At 41.5% G+C, this 8152-nt stretch overlaps 1 protein-coding gene across 7 annotated transcripts in view; it reads left to right on the top strand.

The window, feature by feature from the left end:
- The first annotated feature begins 3146 nt into the window (after positions 1-3146).
- LOC123969180 (amyloid beta precursor protein binding family B member 2-like) overlaps positions 3147-8152 on the top strand; it is a 74559-nt gene continuing 69553 nt past the window's right edge. For 5 of the 7 annotated variants that reach the window (XM_046046313.1, XM_046046312.1, XM_046046308.1 and 2 more), the window contains exon 1: positions 3147-3291. The gene's annotated coding sequence lies outside the window, so the exon portion shown is untranslated. Of the gene's footprint in view, positions 3369-3438; positions 3769-8152 lie in introns of those variants that run through there. The other 2 variants (XM_046046306.1, XM_046046305.1) reach the window with 2 other exon arrangements.

Raw genomic sequence — 8152 nt, 5'->3', positions numbered from 1 at the left:
ATTGGTCAACAACCGGTGATACTGTCAGCACAGCGCCACCTGGCGGATTGGAGTAATAATAGAGCAGGAGGACAGAGAGGAAGAAAGCATGTCCTACATGTATTGTGTTTACATACATGTGTGTATGTAAACACATGTCAAGTACGTGTTTATGAAGTTGTAATATTCAAGTTATATATATATATATATATATATATATATATATATATATCTTTATAAGGATTAACTCATTAGGACAATTCTACATGTGGATGTGTTGTTTTATTTTGTCTTGTGCAATGGTTTTGTTTATTTCACTGCAATATGGACTAAAATTGGCTCAAAGTGAACCCATTTATGTGGGCAAAGATGTGAATGCCATCTTCTGGCCTAGAGTACAGTACAGCATGACCATAAAGTGAAATTAAATATGTGTAACCACTAGATGTCATCATTTTATTACAATACCCTGTCTTGTTTGAGTCTGCATACTAAACTGCGCTCACATATTTGTGATATTTTTTTAAATGTTTATGTTGCTATATTAATTTTAGACATTTAAATAAAACATTATTGGGAAATTCATTTTTGGAATGAACAGGATGTTGATGACACTAGACCACTGTAATCTCTTTGTCATAATCAGTAGGCAACTGTATTTCCATCAGATGTGGAACACGACCAATTAGTTTTAGAGGTATTTAAATTTTGACTAGAGGAAAGGTCAGGACGTCACCAAAGACAACAGGATTCATCAGGACCACAAACATCTGTACCAAATTCTCTGATAAACTGTTAGTACCCTAAGAGTCTTTCTTGAATGTCCTTTCGATGTTGTGTGATTGTTGTGTGTGATTCGTGTCCGTGTCCGTATCTGTAACTGTGCTCTGTCAATATGCTGCAGTTTTGGCCAGGTCTCTCTTGAAAAACAGATTTTAAATGTCAATGAGATCGTCTGGTTAAATAAAACTTAAATAAATAGAAATAAAAAATACTAAAAAATCTGTGATGTGTTTTTATGCATATGGTGGCTACTTGTGTCTTCTCAGACCTCTTTGCCTGCTGTCCAAACTGGACTATTTTAAATTTTAAATTTTACTTTAAACAGTAACTACTTTCTTTTTGTTTTGCACTTTTAGACCATTAATTACAAATCATGTGTACAATTCTGCTAATTATATTTCAAAGCAAAGGTGTGTTTAATTGCTGAACTACCTTTCAGGCACCATTTGCTTCCCATTAATTTCTGTATGCTACAAAAATTATCTTGCAGAGACTTGAAGGTTCCTTGAAGATAATTCAATTACTAATCTCATGCACTCCCAGAATGGGCAATAATGAAATGCTATTCACCATTAAAGTGTGCTGACTGTGGCCTGATGATATTTGATGTAACTTGGTTTTCAGGACAAATGCACTTTTTCCCCCTTAATAAGAGAGATAAAGAAACTCCTTTAGGCGTGTTGTTTTCCTCTCCCTTTTTAGTTATTGCTGCGCTTATACAGTGAATCTAATCAGTAAATTTCTGCAAACAATAGATATGCTCATTTCAGACTAAATGCTCTTTTAGTTGTTTCTTGTCAGTAGCAATTTCAATACCTGCAATACTGAACTTAACCAAATGCTGTTATGTGTGTGAAATATGTGGTGTGTTTGTGTTGTTCAGTTTGTAGTGGCCTAGAGGAATACTAGAGAAATCAAATGTGGATGTTGCTTTACTACCCATAAATGTATTACCAATACACCAAGGCAGTAACTCAGTATGCTCCTAACATTATTATTATTATTATTATTATTATTATTATGATTAGGTCAAAAATTGGGTCATAACAATAATTACAAACTACTAATATTTATCTGTAGGCTGATATTTTGTTATTTCATGGCAGCACTTTAGGGTTTTGAGCAGGTAGTAATGATATTATCATGTTGAAAGTTTGATGTTTTTATAAACGAGCCTTCTGCCACCTGACTACTTTTGATTGTTCCTGACTTTTCAAGTAATTTAGTTATTGTGAACCACATTTCATTAAAACCAAAACTACAAAATACAGCAACAGTATTCCTCTTATACATTGTCTTATGACAGCTAATAAGTAACTTATTACTAAGTAATTACTACACGTTGTAATAGCATATATAGGCGTACTGCATTTCTGCATTAGGCCTAGGACTCACATTTGAAAACGAAACAAAAACCAAAACATAGAGAAAAACAACATTAAAGGCAGCAGTAAAGGAACCCCTATATTCATTAAATACACACATTTACTTATATAAACGTACCTATGTATACACACACACACATAATATCACTATTCTATTCACTAATTCCCTGCATCCTCTCTAAGAGTTTGTATCTGTGCTGTAGTCAAAATATAGCCATGCTTGGCTATTTTTGCTGGGGGTGTTCTGCACTGGCAGCTATCTCTGCCATAAATTTAGCCCATTCTGTAATCTCTGGTCCATGTGGGCTCTTCTAGTCACTCAAAATAAGTCTGGCTGCTACTATAAAACCTGTCACCATCAGCCCAGCCTTTAGCTATTATGTTATTTTGTGTTTATATTTCATATTTATAGTAATTTGTGCACATAATGTTTATATTATTTTCAAATTATGCTGGATTCCATTTATTATTCATAAATAAAACTATATATATATATATAGGTATATTTGATATATATATCACTATATATATTTCAAATATACCTATATCTTCTGTCACTTTGATCTGGAATATCAGGAAACAGCACTACTAATTGTGCACATAATACTGTATTATACCCACAGGTCTAGGGTATTGCCATTCTAACATATCTACGATTTATAAGCTTTCCTATATATCTGTATCCTGTTCCTACCTATCCTACCTATCTGGCCTGCATAAGGAACAATAACATTTTCTATCTTTATCTTCGTCTTGACTATGTTTAATAATTGTCAATTTATTAGGGGGAGGGGGGGGGGGGCATTTAAAAAAAGTGCAAATATCCTTCAGAATATTACCTTTTTTGTTAGCTGTAACATTAGTCTACCACCGAATTTAAGGCAGTCATCTGTAGCACCACTGTAGGATACAGTAGGTAGACTGACTGTATGGTAATGGCATAAGGCCATAAGGCAGTAATGGGAGTGTTAACAAAAAATGACAGAGGAGCGTTTGCTTCCGGAGCAGCGTCCCCCGGTTCCCCCTGTCGGAGAACAGCGGCAGCGGAGGGAGGGGGGAAAGGAACAAGCCGAGAGAAAGCGGAGGGGAGGAGAAAAATAAGACAGGAGCGCAGCGAGGAGGACGAGAACACGCCAGAGAAGAGGTGAGTGATGTGGTGTGGCAAGCCGAGAATAATCCGCGGCTGTCGCAGTCTTCCTCAGCCTTGAATTGAGCGGAGACGTGAGTAACTTTCCATATTCTATTGAGCGACGCATTGCTTTGGCATCCGAGGGCCCCGCTGTGTTGCAAACAAGTCGGGAAGGTGGGGGAGAGGAGACTGTGAAGCTGCGGCGGCATATTTACGGGACCCAGCGTGTGTCCCCTTTGAGTTTATTGTCAGATATTTAGTTCTGCTCTTGGTGGCCGTTGAACGGCTCCTCTCGTGGTGTCCGTTTATGAAAACAACCGTTACTGGAACGTTGTCGCAACCGCTTTGGTTAGCTAACGTTACGTTACCTACTAACGTTACAGCTCGACTGCTGTGTCTGGGATTTAATGGTGGAAAACGCTTCAATGTGGATAAAACAGACCTGTAAAGTAACATTTCATAAACCTCACGACTCTTAAACTTGTGCGGCAGGTAAGTGGTAAACTGCCCACCAGTCGGCCATTCATCAGACCAACCATTAGACAAAAAGGAAAGCGTTCATTTAACGTTAGCCTCTTAACACCTTCATATAGCCTAGTAACTGTTGGTTAAGTAGATCTATGCGTCTTACAATGCTTTTGAGATGTCAATTCATGACATGATGTCTACATTTCTCAAAACTCAGATTAACCTTCCACTCTTTCTCCACCAGTGAGTTGAAGTTTACTTCAGCTATTTGTGCTCACCAAGTTAAATATTGTATTTAAGTTAGACCCACCAATCTGAATACATTGGTGAAGACTGTTGGGCTGCAACTACTATTTTTTCTATTATTTATTTATTTATGTTTTCCATTAATAATAGTGAGTATCTCAAGACAGAAACTAGTTAAATTGGATGTTTTGCCTGACCAAAACCCAAAAATACTTAAATGTTCAGTTATATCTAGTGAAAAGCATCAAACACCCTTTGAATGTGAGAAGCTAGAACTGTCTGTCTATTTTTATCAATTCATAAACAGTTAATCTATTATCCGAATTGTTGTCTATTAATTTTCTGTCACTTGATCAATCGGTTGACTAATTGCACTATAAGCCTGGCAGTTTATCCTAGCCTTTGGTTCCCGTTCAGAGACACTCCTGACTCATGGCCCTGTCCTGTGTCTTGTCCCGTGGAGGTCTCTGCGCTGTGCTACAATTTAAGTAATAAAGAGGTTCATTGTGAAACAAACAAGCATAAAGGAGGGTATTCTCTTGACTTGTGCACATTACGTGGAATAGTCTGGAGCTGTAAGCAATGCTGGCCCCTGGGGGTTGAGGCTCAGGCTTGTATTGGTGCACGGGGCTGGCTGGACTTGGCTAGCTAATCGTTTCCAGCCTTGCTCTGGTCGTTTCTGCCAGCCCCTAAAGATAATACGCCTGTTTGTTTTATAAGATCATGGAGCCACTTAATAGCTTGTTTATGTTGTGTGATTTAAGAAATCCTGAGAATCATGTGAAAAACCTTCTTGTTTTATTTTCTTCGAGGAAGTAAGGCAGCAACAGAGTTCAGATATGCCATTGATTGTGCATAGAAAGGAAAGTAATGATTGTAGACTTTTCCTTTCAAACCCGTTTACTTCAGGTGAGTGCTGATTTTAGTTCCATAAGGACTGGCTTCGTTGTTGTGTAGTTAAGTTTAACCAGGTGTGAACCAGCCCAGAATATTATGTGTCTGTGGAGGGAGAAGGAACACTTGAGTTGTTTACAATAACATGAAGTACCAAAGGGACCGGTCTGCTGTTTTTGGATTTCACCTCCGGGGTTTCTCTCCCTCCCTGTCTCCCTGCCTGTCCCTCCTGGTGACACCGGCTCCTGTGCGTTTTGTTTTGCATCACATTTGCATGGATGCATGTGCTTCCTTGTGTGCACATTCAGCAGGCGTGTTACGAAGCGGCCTTGTCGGAAGGCGCAACGAGGGAAACGTGGAACGATTGGCATGTTTTGAATCTGAAATCCTGTTTTAGGCTGTGGTTGTGGTGATTTTATAAGGTTGACGCTGCGGCATTGGTTTGATGAAGTTATTAGTGCAATCTACAAGAATGAAAGACTGTGAATCACAGACTGTGCCACCAGAGTTGAAATGGTGCACTGTCATCCTCTCTCCTCCTGCCTGCCTGCCTTGCCTCCCTCCCCTCTCTATCCTTCCAGCCTCCTTGCCCCTGCTGGCCTGCTCTTCATCCAGACCTGGGCCCGGTCAGCTGTGTGTGTGTGTGTGTGTGTGTGTGTGTGTGTGTGTGTGTGTGTGTGTGTGTGTGTGTATACATGATGTCATTGCTAATTGCTTAGGGCTCTTGGGCTGTTAAGTTGGTTTATATTCTGCCCCTCTCCTCTCTTTTCACTTCATTACTCTTTCCCTCTTTACTCTCCCTCCCTCTTGTAGCATTTCTATACAACATCAGGAGTTGCTGAGTATGGAAAAAGTGACTTGGACATTTAGTGGCCGAGTTTTGGGCCAAGCACTGCAGGCTGTTCTAGTGTGCTTGTGTTTGTTTCGCTGTGGTTTTACGAAAGTGCCTCAGTTTCAAGATGGCCCCTCTTCTGTTGAGGAGGCTTCCATCACCTGTGTCAGAGGGAAAATAAAGTAGGCTCATATGCATTTAATCGTACTGCACACACAGTGCACATGTACAAGGACAGAAATAGCAATTCAGTAATGTAAGCTGTCACCTTGTGAATCTGTGAGCATGTCAGACACCCCAAAATACCCAGCGATATCTCAGCTAGCCCCAAAGTGCACTACATATTATTAATAATAATAATAATAATAACTTATATTTATATAGCGCCTTTTACGAGACCCAAGGACGCTTTACACATAATTGTAGAGACAGAGCAACAAAAAGTCATTCAGGGTTGAATGCCTTTGTGAAGAGGTGGATTTTTAGGAAGGAGCATTTCGGATCTCTGTGGGGATGGAGTTCCAGAGGGTGGGGGCTGCGACGCTGAAGGCTCTGTCCCCAAAAGTCTGCAGTCTGGTGTGGGGGACAGAGAGCAGGCCCTTGTCGGTGAACCGCAGGTTCCGTGAGGGGGAGTAGGGGTGGAGAAGGTCCAGTAGGTACTGGGGGCAGTGGCATGGAGAGATTTATAGGTGAGGAGTAGGATTTTGTAGGTGATGCGGAATTTGACCGGGAGCCAGTGAAGCTGAGTGAGGATTGGGGTGATGTACTGCCATGATCTAGTGTGTGTGAGAACCCTGGCAGCCGAGTTCTGGACATATTGTAGCCTGTCCAGGACCTTGCTATGTACCCCATACAGGACACCATTACAGTAGTCCAGGCGGGAGGTGATGAAGCATGGATGAGAGACTCTGCCACAGAGTCTGAGAGTGATGGTCGAAGTCTGGGGATGTTTTTGAGGTGGTAGAAAGCAGATTTGGTAGTGAGTTTGACATGTGACTGGAAGGAAAGGGTGGAGTCCAATATGACACCAAAGTTGCGGACTTCTTGGGATGGAGAGATGGAGCAACCATCCACTTTGAGGAGTAGATCACTTACCCTCAGGAGCAGCGGTTTGGGTCTCTACAGATTGGATGTAATTATGCTGGCCAGACTATAAATGTATGTGTGTGTGTTGGTGTTGGGACTTTCTTGCCTTGCAGCACCAACCTGTTAGTCTGTGTGTGGTCGAGGTCACGCTCAACAGCTGACGAGAAAGGATGGTGAAAGTGTGCAAGTGGGTACATGCTTGTGCGACTCTTGTGTGTTTCTGTGTGTGTGTGAGCAATCAGATAAAGAGCACAGAGATCCGTTATCGCCACCCTGCTTCCCCTGTGAAACAATACCACTGGACTGCCCTTGACCAAACTAGTGTGGGTGTGTGTGTGTTTTGTGTGGGGCATAAGCATATTTGTGTGTGAGTGTGAGTCTGACCAGATTGGACAGATGAATGATGAATTAAGGACAGCAGAGTAGATTCATCCCAGACTGCCCAGTTGGCAAGATAACCAGCCTGCAGTTTGTTTGTGTGTATATTTATGTGTGGTGGTGGTGGTCGGAGAGGCTTTGTGTGTGTGTGTGTGTGTGTGTGTGTGTGTGTGTTGTCAATCTTTTTCTCAATCTCATTCTCTTCACTTTCTCTTTCAGCCCCCTATCGATGCCTCTCAATAGGGTTATTATGCCCACTGTCAGGCAGGCAGCTGTGTGTGTGTGTGTGTGTGTGTGTGTGTGTGTGTTCATGCGCATTGTTGTTGCAGGGAGCAGACAGCCGTGAGGTGTGTTTGAACAGAAAAGGAGCACAGAGGCCCTGTTCATCGTGTAGGGTGTGAAACTGAATGATAGGGCCCCCTTTCTCTCTTTCCATCTATCCCTCGGTCTGTCTCATTCTTTCCCTCCCTTTTTGACAGTTTTTCACCCACATACTTGATCCTCATCGCCTTCTTTCTTCTGTAAAAGTTTAACTTGGCGTCTTTGTTTTCTCTCTTTCTGTGTGTGTGTGTGTGTGTGTGTGTGTGTGTGTGTGTGTGTGTGTGATCGCTGCCGTGTAATGTGTCAGCTCTTGGCAGTCCTCACTGATCGGCTGTCTTCTTGCTGTCAAGTCCGCCTTGTGATTGGATCGTCAGTATGTGTGTTATTCTGCCTACTAATTACCTGTGGAAGCAGGCCAGGATGGACAGGCTTTCCACTTTTAAATGGAACTCCACACATAGATGCAGGTTTATACACTCGGTGCACACACAAACAATTTTCTCTTTTGTTTATATGTTTCTGTTTCTGATGTTGTCTTTTCCATATCGCTGCACTTTCACACGTATACCCCCATTACTTCCAGTTCAGCTGCATAAGGTCTCTCTCTCTCTCTCTCTCTCTCTCTCTCTCTGACCTTCCCCTCATACTGTT

Source organism: Micropterus dolomieu, linkage group LG04 (genome assembly GCF_021292245.1).
Source record: "Micropterus dolomieu isolate WLL.071019.BEF.003 ecotype Adirondacks linkage group LG04, ASM2129224v1, whole genome shotgun sequence".
Taxonomy (NCBI): domain Eukaryota; kingdom Metazoa; phylum Chordata; class Actinopteri; order Centrarchiformes; family Centrarchidae; genus Micropterus; species Micropterus dolomieu.
Note: the sequence above shows the minus strand (reverse complement) of the source record. Positions and strands in the feature narration are given on the sequence as shown.